Raw genomic sequence first — 17,681 nt, 5'->3', positions numbered from 1 at the left:
TACTTCGTTGAATGTCCATCTTCTTCCCTGGAAAAAGATGCTCATTCTCGCTGGGTAAGTTATTTTTGGTTGCATACTAAGTTCCTTAGCCTTTCGGAATATCATATTCCAGGCCCTTCGATCTTTTAATGTGGATGCTGCCAGATCCTGAGTGATCCTTCTTGTGGCTCCTTGATACTTGAATTGGGTTTTTCTAGCCGCTTGCAATATTTTTTCCTTTGTCTGAGGGTTCTGGCATTTGGCCACTATATTCCTTGGTGTTTTGATTTTAGGATCCTTTTCAGTGGGTGATCGATGAATCCTTTCAACATTTATTTTTTTCCTCTGTTCCTATGACTTCTGGGCAGTTCTCTTTGATAATTTCCTGGAAAATAGTGTCCAGGCTCTTTTTTTCATCATGTTTTTCTGGAAGTCCAATGATTCTCAGATTGTCTCTCCTGGATCTGTTTTCCAGGTCTGTTGTCTTCCCCAGAAGGTATTTCACATTCTTTTCCATTGTTTGATTTTTTTGGATTTGCTTGACTGATTCTTCTTGTCTCCTCGAGTCATTCAATTCCAATTGTTCAATTCTGATTTTCAGTGAATTTTCTTCACTCACTCTTTTAAAATCTTTTTCTAATTGTCCCATTGAGTTCTTTTGTTCTGTGGAATTTTTTTCCATTTCGCCAATTTTGTTTTCCAGTTCACCAATCCTATTTTTCAAGGATTTTACTTCTTTATCCACTCTCTCTTTAACTGACTTCTCCAGGCTCTTTTGCCAAGCCTCCCTCTCCTTTTCCCATTTTTCTTCTAGCTCCCTTGTGAGAGCCTTTTTAATTACTTCTATGAGGTTCATCTGTGCTGAGGAACAGATGATCTCCTCCTTTGGGGATTCACCTGGGGACTGTCTGTTTTTAGTCTCCTCAGGATTTAGAGTCTGCTCTCTATCTGTATAGAAGTTGTCAAGGGTTAAAGTCCTCTTCAGCTTCTTGCTCATTCTGTCTAATAATCAAAGACAAACTAGCAAAGAAAAACAGAAAAAACTGGAGTCTTTCTTTGGGGGAGGGGCTGGGTGTGTTACCGAGCTTCCTCTACAGACTGCGGGGGGGCAGCAGTGAGGCACTAGCCCTACTGTGCTGCGCCTGCGCTCTGAGATCCCAGAGCGTGCTGAGTCACTGTGAGGGGGGAGGGGAGGGGGCGGCCAGGTCCCGAGAGACTCCAGCTGTTTGGGGTTGTATTCTTCACCCCTGGTGTTTTTAGCTTCTCTGCTGGGCTGCTGACTTGCTGCCAGAACAAAGTATCCAAACCTGTAGCGAAGCTCTCCCCACAGAGACGGCTGCGATCACTCCCCACCCCATCTCCCATCTGCTCCCGTGCTCTCACTGCCGCTGCCCGCCGCCTGCGCCCAATCTAAACCCGCCCCAGCCCTCCAGTAAAGACAGACCTTTCTTGGCGAATCTCAAGGATGGCTTCTCTTGGTAACTATTTGTGGTTTTTTTTTCAGTCAAGCATTAATTCAGAGGCTTGTAATGAAATGGATAGTGAGAGAAAGCGTGGAGCTTACACAGCTATGTGCCTCCTCTCCGCCATCTTAACTGGAAGTTTGACTACTTTCCTTTCTTAAAAAAAAAAAAAAAAAGAAAAAACTAAGACTGAACAACAAAATGTCAGAAAGAATCACAGAAAAGTAAGACATCTTTGAAAATTATATGTTAAATTATTATACACTTAAGAAAAGAAATAGATATGTGGCTATTATAATAATCAGTTTCATGTTTTATTTTACAAAGCATTTGGAAATGTTCTTTTTTATTAAGTTCGGAATAAAAGTAGAATTTTAAAATAAAAAGCACTTGTTCCACGAAAGAAGTAAAATCTGTACTACCCCAACTGGCAAGACTAAGACCAGATTTGAATTAAGTCTTCCTGATTCAGTGCTCTATTCACCATGCCACCTAGCTGTCTAATATATAAAACTATATATGGTATCAGAGAAAACAATCAATGTTAATATTTCTTTATAGATACTAAAATTTCTACAAAGACAAAAAATTTAAAGATTTGGTTTAGCTATATAAAAGTCAGAGTAATTATGCTGATTTATATAAAACTGTTTTCTGATTTATAGCTAATTACCATCAGCACAATAAATTTTTGTGCATATCCTTAGTGTGCAAATTTTTTAAAATTTCATATTCAATTTTTAAAAGCATCTATTGAACACTCATTTATATTACAGGCATTCCGTAGAGGAAAAGATAGCAATAAATATTACCTGTCCTCAAGATGCTTATGTTTGATAATTTTCTTGACATTTTATTTGATTACAATACTAAACTGTATGTCTGTTTAGTCTTCTGATACTCATGTTGCATCAAAAGCTATTCATTTCTTTAGAACTTAGAAACAAATAGAAGAAACTTAGTTTTTATCCTTTTGCAAATAGGTCTTAGTCACCATATGAAATAAAAGGCTAATCGATGAGAAAACAGCAAATTATGAATTGTACACCCTCAAAGAAGTACTCAGTTACTCTGCCACTTAAAAAGATATAATTCCAGATGAGCAGATCTAAATTCCTTTTAGCTCTATGAAGATTTGTAATACTCTCTAAGTTTCTTTTAGTAGCCTTATATTTAAAGGGAATCCAGAGAGAAATGTGCATTTATATTTTAAATATATGTGTTCTTCTCTTTTTGAGAGGCATATAACCAGGAAGTAGTACTATTTGACAGGCTTTGGAGGCTTAAGAAAGAAAGAAATCTGACTTCAGATATTCGGTATATTACCCTCTGCAAAGTCACTTAACCTTGTTTGCCTCAGTTTTCCTCATCTGTAATATGAGCTAGAGAAGGAAATGGTGAATCATTCCAGTATTTGCCAAGAAAATCTCAAATGGGATCACACGGAGTCAGGCATGACTGAACAACAATAACAAAATAATTAACTAAGATTCATTTTTTATCTCACTAGAGTAAGCTAGTTGTATCAGTTGTGTCCAACTCCTTATGACCCATCTGGGCATTACAGAAATATAGTTTACTGACAATCCTAATAAAAAGAATAAATCTCAGTCTCATTTTAAAAAACCCTCTGAAGTTAAGATATATACCTCTTATATGAATGTTATGAAATATTATCATTCTGTAAGAAATGACCAGCAGGATGAATACAGAGAGGCTTGGAGAGGCTTACATGAACTGATACTAAAAGAAATGAGCAGAACCAGGAGATCATTATATACTTCAACAATGATACTATATGAGGATGTATTCTGATGGAAGTGGTATCTTCAACAAAGAGAAGATCTAACTCAGTTAAAATTGATCAATGATGGACAAAAGCAGCTACACTCAGAGAAGGAACACTGGGAAATGAGTGTAAACTGTTTGCATTTTTGTTTTTCTTTCCAGGTTATTTTTACCTTCTGAATCCAATTCTCCCTGTACAACAAGAGAACTGTTTGGTTCTGCACACATATACTGTATCTAGGATATACTATAACATATCTAATATGTATAAGACTGCTTGCCATCTAGGGAAGGGGGTGGAGAGAGGGAAGGGAAAAGTCAGAACAGAAGTGAGTGCAAGGGATAATGTTGTAAAAAATTACCCAGGCATATGTTCTGTCAATAAAAAGTTATATATATGATATATACCTCATCATCTAATCACACTATGTTAGACTGGGAAATATGAAAATAGCCATAGATGTCAAAGAAATCAGAAATCAAAAATTGTCTATAAATACCAAGAAGATATAGGAGATAACACTCCTCTAAACAGTATCGTTACAATATTCTCATTGATTTGCACTTTTACTATGAATGAAGTCAATCATGTGGAATCAAAATATCTTATAGTTATAACAGGTCACAGAATCAGAAATCTGAAAGTTGGAAAGGACCTTGACAACCATCTAGTATAATCCATGTATGTAATTTCCTTCCCCATTATTACTTACCTAGGTGATGAAAAGCATGTTTTTTCTTTGGTTTGTTTGTTTGTTTTGTTTTGTTTTGTTTGGTTGTTTTTTTTTTTTTTTACCAAAGCTCTAGAAAAGTATCTCATGCTATTCTTCTCCTCTTTTTTCCCGCTTTGTTAGATATGTGAAACACATGGCTCACACATGGCACTGCATAAGACTCATAACATTCTTCAGCGTGGACTAGACTAAAAAGTAATTGAGAAATAGTTTAAAAAATAAATACAATTGACAAAGTTAATATCACATTTTAAAACTAAGTCAATATGCAGCCCACAGAGATTTCTATTTATGAATTAGTAGCCCTGTTTCTTTGTGGATTTGATATCATTGTTCTATACCGTTTTATTTGGTTATCTCCATAATTTCCATGGATTTGTCATCCAACACTCATAACTTCAAAAGACTTAAGTAGTAACTTATTTTATTGCAAGAGAAAGTAGAAAGACAAGTATGCTGGGTCCCCTCTTGTACAGGCTAATAACATAGGCAAAGCCTTGGGTATTTAAGAATTACTGAAGAAAGGGGAGTTCTTATGGGAGGAGAGAATGGCAATTCCCTCCCAAATGGGAATGGCATGGGAGGAGGAAAGAGAGCTATTGGGGAAGGGAGAGGATAGGACTTCCCTTGGAACTGTCAGTCTGGAGGAAAGGTGTTCTAATTATCCAAAAGGGTTCCAGCTGCACAAATAATTTATAAATCTGAACTAGACTGGGTGGAACCAGGTTTGTGGCTGACTTGCCTTCAAAGGCAAACTGAGAGTTCTGTTAAGAGTTAAAAGTAACAAATTATGCCAACTCAAGAAGGTTTCATCTTTGACTTATTCTGGGCCTCTTGCATACTCTGAGTCCAGTATTCCTGAAAAATATGCCAACTCAAGAATTATTCAGTTATCTCTATCAAGAAATGAATAGATCTAAGTAATTTGGTAGATAGATCAATGCCATTCATTTCTTATGGGAAATGGCATAATTTTAATTTCAGGAAATTTCAAACTTCACCATGTTTCAATCATAGTTAAAAATGTTTTTGACACAGTACCTGACTTTATCCTGTGGCAAAAACTTACCCAGTGGCAAAAGCAAGAATCAACATTTTATTCAGGGGAAGGAGGTGAATGCAGAGGAAGTGAGCTTTCAGAACCTGCCCTGCAGACACCCTATAGTGAACCTTATCAGTTTATGATGGTTTAGAATGCCCCACTGCCATGCTGTGCTACCAGATTACTGATTCCACTGATAGACCCACTGTTCAGAACTATGAACTCTCTGAAGAGCCTTTAGCTTTATAGTGTGGAACTTTTGTCACAAAGAAGGGAAAGTTCCCAGTTATCAAATTCTGTTTCTCCAGGGACTATAGCTATCCCCAGGCCATTATGAATGACATTTACAGCAGGTGTCTAATTAGCAGCTGCAAGTTGTTCTGTTCTCAGGAAGCACCTCTAATTAGGGTTTCTGTGCTTATTTGTACAACAGCCTGGGGCTCATTGGTTCAAATGTCAGGTGCCAAATTCTGTGTGTATTTCATCACCACCTGTCTATGACAATAATAATATCAACAACGACAATAATGCTTTTATAGTTTGCAAAGCATTATCACAAATCTAATTTTATTGTGTTTTCATAATTAACTTGTGAGGTTGGTACTATATAAATTATCTCCATTTTATAGATGAAAAATTTGGGATTCAGAGGAATTAAGTAATTTACCAGTAGTCACAAAGCTAGTAAATATCAAAGGTAAAATTTGAAACCATGGCTCTCCTCACTGTCTTTGATAGTATGAGCATCTGTAAAATTCCTACAATTAAGCCTTTTCGTGGCATGGATATAAGTTCTTGAACACTAAGCTAGAAAAAATAAAAACTTTGTCAGTTTCTCTGAAGCTGGAAAGCCTTTAAATATTGTCATGGTAACACACTGAACTTGATACCCAAGTATCAATCTAGCTAAGAACACAAAGGCTAGTAATTAATTCTTTGGCTAAGGCAACTGATGAAGTAAGGAGGGAAAACCAAAATGGCCCTAAGTTCTATGTATTCTTCTTCTGGATTAAATATTGCAGAGTGCTGGAAAAAGAAAGTTTGTTGATCATTTAAGAAATGATTTTGGTTCTTTTTATTTTAAATATATCTTAGTCCAATGAACATCAAGTTGATAGCATACCAGAGAAACTTAGTTACATCAATTCTGGAAGTTGCCACAAGGAACTTTGATGATATAAGTAGGGAAAGAGGGATCAATGAAGGCTTCATAAGGAAAGTGGCTCCTGAGCCAAGCCTTGAAAGAAAAAGTGAATCCTGATGGAGTTAATAAAAACATATTTTCCAGAAGAGAAAGAGGAATTCTACCAAGAACTTGACAAGATATTCTAAACCAAGTCAATGTAGTATTTGGAAAAAAATTGTGATGAACAGACAAGTGGTCAAAGGATATGAGGAAATGGTTTCAGAAAGAAGAAATGCAAACTAACAATGACCTTATGAAAGATATTCTAAATCACTTGCAGTAGAAATACAAATAAATTAGGATATATGTTTAAAAATGGAGATAGTTACTTTTGGAATAATTGTGGGAATTTGGGTCAATTTATTAATGCTACAAGATGATCCAACCAGTCTATAAAATAACTTAATTGTAGGTGAAAAAAATTTATTAAGCCATTCAAACTTTTTTGATATAATGATCCTGTAATACAAGATCAATGCCAGATGGAAAGTCTTTTATTTCTCTAAATGCTCACAAGAGCAGTTTTCATAGTAGCAAAAAGCTAGACACAAAGTTTATAATCATCCGTTGGTGAGTGGCTAAACAAATATGACATATGATTGCATGAAACTGCAATGAGAGAAATTTCAAAAAGTCATGAGAATATTTGAATGAATTCATATAGGATAAGATAGACATAACCAAGAAAACAATATACAAAATGACTACAGTTACATAAATTAAAGCTACAATAATGTATATAACATTGGAGTAATGTAAATGAAGACAAAACCAAAAGACAACAGAATTCAGATCAAATATAGCAACTCTTTATCCTCTCTTCTACTTCAGTCTCTCCAAAAAGGCAAACTTTAAGATAATTTTACTTCTTAAAATATGCAACAAAGTATATTTCAGGTAAGGATGGGAGTAACAGTACATGCAAGGTAACATGGTTTGGAAATTGTGGTCAAAAAATGATAATAAGAGTTTGATTCCAGGAAAGATAAGAGAAAGGTTTATTTATATCAGAATTTGATGGAACAGAGTTGGGGGAAATACATGGTCTTTGTAGTATGTACTATTGATGCTGATGTTATGTTAATAATAGTATCAAAATTCTCTCTGTTCTATTTTTTAAAAAATCCTTTATGATTATAGCATATATATAGAGAGAGAAAATTTTATTGGATATGAGTCCATGAAATAATGCTTTATGAAATGAAATGCTTTCTTACAATCATCAAAACACATTTTTTTTCATTTGTTGCACATAGAATATACAGAGAGAATCAGGCAAATGATAGAGACAGACATAGCATTTATTAAGTGTTTACTGCAGGAGTCCTTAAACTTTTAAAAAGGGGGCCAATTCACTGTCCCTCAAACTGTTGGAGGGCTGGACTATATAAAAACAAAAACTATGAATAAATTGCTATGCATGCTGCATATATCTTATTTTGAAGTGAAGAAATAAAACGGGAACAAATACAATATTTAAAATGAAGTAAAGTTAAATCAATACTTACCAGTATTTCAATGGGAACTATGGGCCTGCTTTTGGCTAATGAGGTGGTCAATGTCTGGTTCCATATTTGTCACTGTTAGTCGTAACAAGTGATTCAAGGATGCATCCATTACTCTTGATCTGGTTGGAGATTTCAAATGTTTCATTCTAGAAAAAGTCTGTTCACAGACATAAGTGCTGCCAAAGATGGTTGCCATTTTGAGTGCATGGTTCCTGAGATGAAGATATGTTTCAGAGGGGAGAGATGCATAGAAAATATGAAGGCTGCTTGACTTGAATGCGTCTTTCAGAGAGTCACAATTCTGCAATTCAGCCAGTTCCATTTGGTAAATTGTATCCACATTTTCAATGTCAATAGAAAATGGATTAAGGAAAAGCTGTATGCCCTGTTCATGGAGATGAAGCTCTTTAAATCTAAATTGGAACTCTTTTTGCAATTTTCCCAATGAATCCATACATGTTTTGTTTGGGAATGCAATCAATAGTTTTTTCACTAACAGATTTTGAGTTGTGGGGAGATAGCAGAAGTTTTCCTCCTTCACTTGTTTGATGAGGAGGCCTAATTTTACTTCAAATGCTTTGACATGTGATTGCATATCACAGATGAGCTTTGCTTGAAGTTGCATATTGCAATAGTTGAGTAGCTCTGTTACATCTGTCAGAAAGGCAAGGTGCCATTTCCATTCGGCATCATTGAGCTTTGTTTTTTAAAAGCAGAAAAGTTGTACTCTGTGGAAGTAAGTCATAGAAACATTTCAAAACTCTCCCTTGACTCAGCCAATGGACTTCTTTGTGATATAGAACATCTTCATACTCAACATTATATAGAACATCTTCATACTCAACATTTAGCTCAGTCAGAATTCCTGAAATTGTCTATGATTTACTGCATTAGCTCTAATCTAGTTAACACAAGATACCACAATTCTCATAACAGAGTCTCACTTCAGTGATTTACCACACAGCGCTTGTTGGTGGATGAGGCAGTGTATGGCTATTGGATGGTTATGTTTGTCCATCTCTTGATTCATGCGAGCAGTTACTCCTTCCTTAAACCCCACCATGCTAGGAGCACCATCAGTTGCCACGCTGGCTAGTTTAGCCTAGTCCAGCTCCAAACCATTCATAGTTTGCAAACCTTTTCATAGATATCCTCTCCTGTAGTTGTTCCTTTGATGCTTTGCAGTGCAGCAAGCTCTTCTATGACTTTAAAATAATTATTCGTCCCACAAATAAAAATTAGAAGTTGTGCAGAATCACGAACATCATTGCTTTCATTGAGTGCCAAGGAAAAATATGAATTTTTTTTTATGGAGTTTTGCAAATGTTGATGCAGATTGTCTCCCATTTCTTCAATCCTCCATGTAATTGTAGATCCTGAAAGAGTCACTGTACTAAATAAATAGGCCTTCTCTGGACATATCTCTTTGGCAACAGAAAGAAGGCATTCTTTAACAAATTCTGCCTCCACAAATGGTCTGCCAGTGCGTGCTATTAGCTTGGCAACTTGAAAACTTGTTCGCAGTGATGAAATATTTAGCTGCTTCTGCTTCACAAAAGTATTTTGCTGAGCTGTCGATGTATTTTTCAGTTTTCATATTTTATCTTTTCTCACTTCTCCAACTAAACAATCATATTTATCTTTATATTGAGTTTCATAGTGTCCATGCAAATTATATTCTTTGAACACAGAATATAGTGTCTGTCATATCAGACATACAGCTCTTTCCTTATACTGCATGAAAAAGTAATCATAAGTCCACTGTTCTTTGAATATCCTACACTCCGAGTCAATTTTTCTTTATCTTGATATCATTATTTCTTATGGATTCCAAATTGTTATTAGTAAAATACCAACATATTTATACAGCGCTCCAAAAACAATATACCAGCAATAACTTTGCCCACACAGAGACATACAGACAGCAATGCCCAATTTCCTCCAAGCTGCCTCTGTGCTGTGATGCCTCCATTTCCTGCACTCTCTCTCCCCTCTTCATGCTCCCACTTCCAACCTTCACTGCTGTAGTGAATTCCCCCTGCAGCGGCCGTGACATGTGCAGCATGCACTATACATTCCCGCCCCTGTCTGTTGTGGTGGCTGCCATTACAAGGCCATGGGCCATCAGTATTCCGTCTTCTGCATCTCTCTCCCTTCCCCTCCATTACACACCCCAGCCTGGGAACTTACCTCACCTTGGTATCGCCTCACACTCTGTCTCCGCTGCCTCAGCCCAGTGCCAGAAGTGTGCATTGCTAATGTGAGTTTAGGTCGAATGCCACTTCTGGTATGATTTTGCCATAACCCTGTGGGCCACATAAACGTCCTCAGTGGGCTGCATCTGGCCCGCAGGCTGTAGTTTGAGGACCCCTGGTTTACCGTATGCTAGACAATGTACTAAGTGCTGGAAATACACATAGAAGTAAGTTTCAGCTTTCAAGAAACTTACATATTAATGGGAGAAGACAAGGAGCTAGAAAGCAACAAGATGTATTTTGTGAGGGCAGTTCGTGCAAGATAGCATTGTTTAGAAATGGTGGGCAAGAAATGATGTGGTAATTTGCTTCCAGGAAAGGTAGGACAAAATCTCATCTAACAGAGTCCAAAATTCTGACAATGATAGGGGAGGTAAGAATTACTATAATCTTTGTAATATAGCTGATACAGTTATTGTTAGATTAATAATAACATGATTATTAAAAGTTACCTCTATTGTTACACTTTTCAAAAAAATCATCTACAATTATAGCAAACATATGGAGGAGACTGTTATAGATGAGGTCACGAGACAGTGGTTTGTTTTATGGAAACAATTTTTTAAAACAACCATTAAATCACAGTAGTTTTTGTACTCTGCACTTTTTAGGTAGTTGGATGGATAAGTAGGGAGATAGAACAAAGTGTTTATTATGTACGAGATAGTTATTCAATTTTTCTTGATCTGTATCTTGCCACTGGACTCAGATGGCTTTGGAGGGGAAAGTGAGACAGGTAATCTTACATAGTCCTCCCTCACTTAAATCCAATTCATTTGCATGTCATCACCTCCCTCATATTATGGTCCTCTTGGAGAATGAAGGACAAACAAAAACAATTATGTGCTAAATCCTGTTGATACATCTACAAACAAACAAGACATGCCTCAACCTTCAAGATGCATACACACACACACACACACACACACACACACACACACACACATATATTAATGGGAGAACACAATACATATAGAGGAGCTGGAAAACAACAAGGACTCTGTGTGTGTGTGTGTGTATGTGTGTGTGTGTGTGTGTGTGTGTGTGTGTGTGTAGGGGTAGAACTATGGAACTTAGTGGGCTGTCCATGCAAAGTGACATAGTTTGGAAATGGTGACCAATAAGGGTTGTGAGAGTTTGGTTCTGGCATGATAAAACAAATGCTTGTTTATCAGAGATTAGAATCTAAAGTTCTGGCCAGAGTAGAGGCAGGGAGGGGTTTGAGAACGATGATGATGAGTGGATTACACACAGAATGGTTTGGGAATGGTAGAGGGACTATAAAAAAAGATGCAAATTGTTTTGGTTTTGAAACCCAGCTATTCCTTTCCTGTGCATTCATTAAGAATAATTTTACAATGTAAATTAGTTTCATGGGAATTTTACATATATATGGAAACATAAGAATTTTGGTCAGTAGTTGTTAATATTGTCTTGATCATGATAGTTTAGTAAACAAGCAAATGATACTCCACCCCATCCCACCCCCTCATACCTTCTTTCATTTATATTAAGAATCAAAACATTAATCCACTCAAAATAGTTTTGTCTCCAGCATGGAACCAGTTATGCATGCATTTGGTCCAATCTGCCTGCCTTTTTCATCTTCTTTTACTTTATTTCCTCTTCTACTTCCTGATGAACTTTTATTAGTCCCAAAGTGATGAATGTTTCATCACTGAAGTATAAAATAGTTATAGAAATCCTGACAGATTTCATCCCTATTTTTCATTTATTTGTCATTCTTCTAAGTTTTATCTTTTAATAAGTTTTAATAATGATGTGGCTTACCCTCAATAAGTTTTTTGCAAATTTGTTTTGTTCTTCCACTGTCCTTATTGTTTTTGGAGCCATTTAACTCATAAATTTCTATTAGCCTCCTCTATAAGATTTTACAAATGATTTTATATTCTTTACCAGGATTATTCTTGGCTACCATATCCCTCTACTTGTCAAGATCTAGAATTTTCTGTCTTCAATGTTTTTTACACTTTTTTAGGCATCTTTCTCATGATGATTTGTAATAGTTAATCTTCCTTGGGAATTGGTGATAATTTATATAAATGTGTATTCTTTTGTTTATATTCTCTTTTTGACTTAATTTAAATGGATCAGATCCGTGTCCTAAATAGTATACTACATTTTCTTAAGTTTCTCCTTATTTGGCATTGAATTTATTTTTGCTATAACAAGGGACTTGTCAGATTGTACACTCACTGGTGATTTGGGAATGGTTCTTATATTGGTGTTAACTTTCACCAGTAATTTGCAAAGTATTAGAGTACAATTAATGTCATTTGTCTTCAATGGTTTCCAATAATTTCCTTGTCTGGGGCCTTTGAATTCTCTTCTTGAGGCAAATATTTACACTGTATAGGGATACTTTTTTGTATACTCTGCAAGAAATTGGTCCTTTTTAAATTTCTTACTCCTAAAACATTTTAACCAATATGTATTTTGTCATCCTCTGATATTCTCTCTCTTAGACTAAAGTTATATAGTATTAAATGCTGTGTTGATTTAATTTGGAGGATAGGTTATTTGCATAATTTCTTAATCTCTTTAACCTCTAATTTTGATTTCTGTACTGAAATTAAGCTGAGTTCTGGTCCTGGATCAGATTTATAGTATTTAAAGTAGTGTGGTACTAGATAAAGTACAATGGTTTGGAGTCAAGAATTGGGTTCAAATCTTCATTCTACTATGGCATAACACAAAATTCTGAGCCTCAGATTCCTAAACTATAAAATGAAGTACTAGTATTAGGTGAATACCATAGTTTCAACTCTAAATTTCTGATCAACATGATAGTCTTTTTGCAAATATTTATCATGAATAAAGGCCATGACCAAGCATCCCATGAAATGTTTCTTGTAACCTTAAAATAAGCAGTAAAAGCAAATCAGTCACGTTCTTTATTTGTCTTTTCAAGATAAATCTGAGTCATTTTTCAATTTGACTGCAACTTCATTTTGTTTTCTGCTTTCTCCTATAGCAAGCATGTCAAGATTGATAAAATTCAGTTCTTTCAGTAGTACATCCATTCTTTTCCATGTCTCCAGGCATTTTCACTGACTATATCCTATATTTGGAACTCTTGACCTCCTCATCTTCATCTCCCACCCTCCCTAGATTCTTAGAATCTCACCCAAGTAAAATCTCACTTTCTGAAAGAAGCTTTCCCCAATAATTCTTAATATTTGTGCCTATCTTTTAATGATTATTTTCAACCTATTTTTATATATCTTGCTTATACATATTTGTTTGCATGTGAACTCCTTTAGAGTAGACACCATCTTTTATCTTTCTTTGCAGTCCTAGTACATAGCACAGTGCTTGGCACTTTTAATAATGTCCATTGGCTGATTGATTACTGGAAAAGGATTACACATTTAAAGTTTCACAACAATTAAATGAATGGCCTAATAAATATATAGTTCTTGTTATGTAACATATCCTTTCCTAATACTGAGTCACTGTAATTGCATGGGCAGAGGCAAATACATGAGAATGAATATTATTTTGTATTTTTCATTGTTTCATGAGATGCCATTGTAATAGAATTTATCATGAGGTGTTTAATATCTTGGTGATAAACTTCTCTGTACTTACTTGGAATAGGTCACAAAAAAACAGCACAATCTGTTATTAAGATCATATATTCAATTTTTCCAAACATGGTAAATCCTGCCAAAGTTTATGTTTCACTGACATAGCTTTGGAGAGCCCAGGCTCACTTCCATAACCCCAAATTGCATTGAAATAAGAATTAGTGTAAGAAATCATGGGGGGAAATGTTGCAACAGCTACTAATGCATTCTTACATTTTAATCCCTATACAATCTTCATAAGAATGGTTTATCTATGTCTCAAGGGTAATGGAAATATGAGAAGGGAACAGGCAGGCTTTTGAAGATTATTATCTATAGAAGAAAACATCTTCAAAGTTATAAAATTAACCGAAAGGTTTAAGAATACAAGAATTAATTAGATTTCCTTTTGATGTTCATTCTCCCTTCAAACTTTTTACAGCAAAACACAACTTTGAAAAGGTTCTCTTCTAACAAATTGCCTCCTGTGGGAATGTTGAGATCATATAAAATTATTTGATAGATGTATCCACAAAGGAAAAAAAAAAGTTCAATTATAGTTTGATAATTAATAGCAAGCAAAAAAAAGAATGAAACTGGGAGACATATTTCAAAGCATTCACCATTCTCATGAAAGGTGTGTCCTGAATAGAATCAAAGGAGAAGAATGATTATTGGTGGATAGTGAACTTCAATTCATGGATAATACCTTAAGGACTGTATCAAATCTTTAGAATACTACAGGGCCTCTTCAATGAGATAGACAGTAATGCAAAAGAATTGTTTATATCAATCTACACAAGATAACTCAAGTGGATAGAGAATACTTGGTCTATCCTATCACATGCAATTGCATAGGTAGTTCATTAAAGCCCATTGGTATACAAATCATCGCTTCCCTTCTTTGATTATGGAAGACCAATTCAATATAAAATTTCTCAATCCTCCCAATTGCTAGTATTTATGTGTATGTTGTATTTCTTGAAAGGATATATACCTTAAGAGTAGGGACTGCTTCATTTTTTTTTCTTGTATCATCAGCATTTAGCACAGTGATTGGCACATAGTAAGTATCTAACAAATATCTATTGATTGATATTTTTGATAAATATTGCATATAAGCAATGAGCTGGGTCAATACTTGAATTGAAAGAAAAGGAATCATGGTAACCACTGAATTTAGGAGATAAAGGAAAGCTTTCAAATATGTAAAACTGTTTCCTGACATAAAAACTCATCTTTTTAAATATCAGAATTCTTTTAATGATGTTATATAGATGTAAACTATGGAGCACCATTCTCTCTACAAAATCAATATTGTGACTAATCCTTAGAGCTATTCAGAGATGCATGGTGCATATAAATAGATGGAAATATATTTCTAATATTGAACTCTGTGCAAGAAGCAGTATAAAAGATATATAAGGAATATTTGGTCAGCAACAGAGGTGGGTTGATGATACAGTATAAAAGAAAGATCACAGAGTGATAACCCATGTGCTACACTGGTGCATTTGAGATGTTAAAAGCCCTTGAAGCAATGTCCCTAATGCTTTTGGGTACATCGTCTATGATTGGGATTCTTAACCCTTTCCTGTATCATGTATCACTGTGGCAGTCTGGTGTAACCTATGGGCCCCTTCTCAGAATAAGGTTTTGAAATGTATAAGATAAAATACATCAGATAACAAAGGAAAATAATTATTTTGAAATACATCTATCAAAGTATTTTTTAAAAAAATTAATAGATGGTAGGTGCTATTATCATCTTCACTTTATTATGGAGGAAACCGAGGAAAAAAATGTTGTGATTTTCCCAGAGTCACACAGCTAGTAAGCGTCAGAGGCTGTGTATGAACTCAGGTCACATAAGTGTACACATTCTGTTTTCTATTTTGAGGTGATCTTAGAATGTATTCCCTCAGGAGATAGTGTAAAAGCAGTTTTGCTACTAACTAGAATGGCTCTAAATTATTCCATTTTATATCTCAATTTAATGATTTTTTTTTTTTTAAGCAAGGGGACTGCATCCCATCTTCTATAAGGTCCTAGTCAACTTAAAACTTAATGTAACACAATTTTGTCTCTGATAAACAAATTGTTCTTTTTATATCTTCCAAAGATCCATAAGGGGGCAGCATTTATTCGTCTCTGCACAATTCCTTCTTGGAAAAATACATTTCTTTGGCTCATCTGTGCTTCAACTTAGTATAACATATGGCAAGATAAAATGAAATAAGGGAAAAAGGGGAACATTTCATTATATTTTTCCATTCATTTTGTCTGTCTTTGTCTTGCTGTCTCTCTCTGTCTCTTTTCTCATTCACGTGTTTCCATTCTTCATTCTATACCTTTTTTTTTTTCTTTTTCTAATTATTGTTATTATTGTTATTTGGTAAATTATAGAAGCAACAATTCTAATCACCCACTTTGCTGTTTCAGCATTTGGTCTAGATGGAAAGGAGGATATTACTATTTATCTCTGCCTTCTTAAACATGTCTTGTCAGGTAAACAGTTTCATCTTTGATACTTGGATAGTTGTCTATGGTAACTTTCTTTATAATCTAGACTTCTTTCTTTTTCTTTCCTCTCTCTTTTGCTTTTAGTCTTCTGCCCTACCCCCAAATTCTTAGACATTAAATCCAATTTATGTTTAGGCTTTAGGATCACAAGTCTAGAGTTGAAAGAAATCTGAGATATCATATAGTCTAAATCCTTTATCTTAAAGAAGAAGAAACTTAAGAACAAGGAAGATCATATCTAAAGACAATGCTATTTTTATTACAGTTTCCAAATTATAGAATACCCTTCAAACCTCAAAAGAAGGAATTTCTCTCTTTTAAAAATTATTTATTTAATGTTCATTTTAAAAATTGAGTTTCAAATCCTCTCCTTCCTTTCCACCCCTCCCCCAACCATTTGGAAAGTAAGAGATATGACATCAATTATACACATGAAATCATGAAAAATATGTTTACATCTTAGTTATATTGACAAAAAAGCAAGAAAAATAAAGTGAAAAAAATTATCCTTCAATCTACATTCAAACTTCATCAGTTCTCTTTCAAGATATGAATAGCATTTTTCACCATAAAAGCTTTGGGTTTATCTTGGATCATTGTATTGAACAGAATAGCTAAGTTTTTCACAACTAATCATCATAATAATATTGCTGTTCCTTTGTCCAATAGTTTTGGTTCTCTTGATTTCACTTTGCATCAGTTCATATAAGTTTCCCCACCTTTTTCTGAAACCATCTTACTTATCATGTCATTACAGTAATAATTACAACTTGTTTAGTACTTCCTCAATTAATGAGCATCTCTTCAATTTTCAATTAAAAGAAAGAATTTTTAATGGCAGAATATTAAGTCTTTTTATAGTGAGAAACAGAGTGAGGTGTAAAAGATCTGCTCAACACTTCAAAAAACACAACACTAATGGCCCTTTCTTAAACTCCGAACTGATAGCTATATTCTATGTTGGAAGGCCAAAAAAATTACTTTTAGATTTTATAATCTATCTTCCCACATGCAATTCAATTTAGGGACAAATAGCTAGGGTGCTCTGTGTTTATCTTTTCTAAAACTGGGACAATGATCCATTCTTTATACATAGCATAAGAGATTTATTCAATTATTTTAGTCATATCTACTCTCCATGACACCATTTGGTATTTTCTTGGTAAAGATGTTAGAATGGTTTGCCATTTCCTTACAAAAGATGAAACTGAGACAAAGAATATTCAGTTATTTTAGTCATACCCAACTCTCCATGACTCTGTTTGAGATTTTCTTGGTAAACATGTTATAGTGGTTTGCCATTACCTATATATTGAGGAAACTCAGACAAACAGGGTAAAATGACTTGCCCAGAATGATGTAGCTAGTAAGTGTTGGAGGCCAGATTTAAACTCAAGAAGTCTTCCTGATTTTAAGTCCAATGCACAAGAAATATATTGTAAGTATAAAGCAAATTCCAAATAGCATTAGAAAACATTAACACAAAAATACTAAAAAGCCTGTTACCCAGAAGTTCTCACATATAAGAAAACTGTTCCCCTATCCTAAGCTAAATAAGCTCTCCAGTGCCCCTGCTCATCATTTTTAAAGTGTAAGGAGACATTCTTTCAACA

Source organism: Antechinus flavipes, chromosome 1 (assembly GCF_016432865.1).
Source record: "Antechinus flavipes isolate AdamAnt ecotype Samford, QLD, Australia chromosome 1, AdamAnt_v2, whole genome shotgun sequence".
NCBI lineage: Eukaryota > Metazoa > Chordata > Mammalia > Dasyuromorphia > Dasyuridae > Antechinus > Antechinus flavipes.
This window is presented reverse-complemented; position numbering follows the sequence as displayed.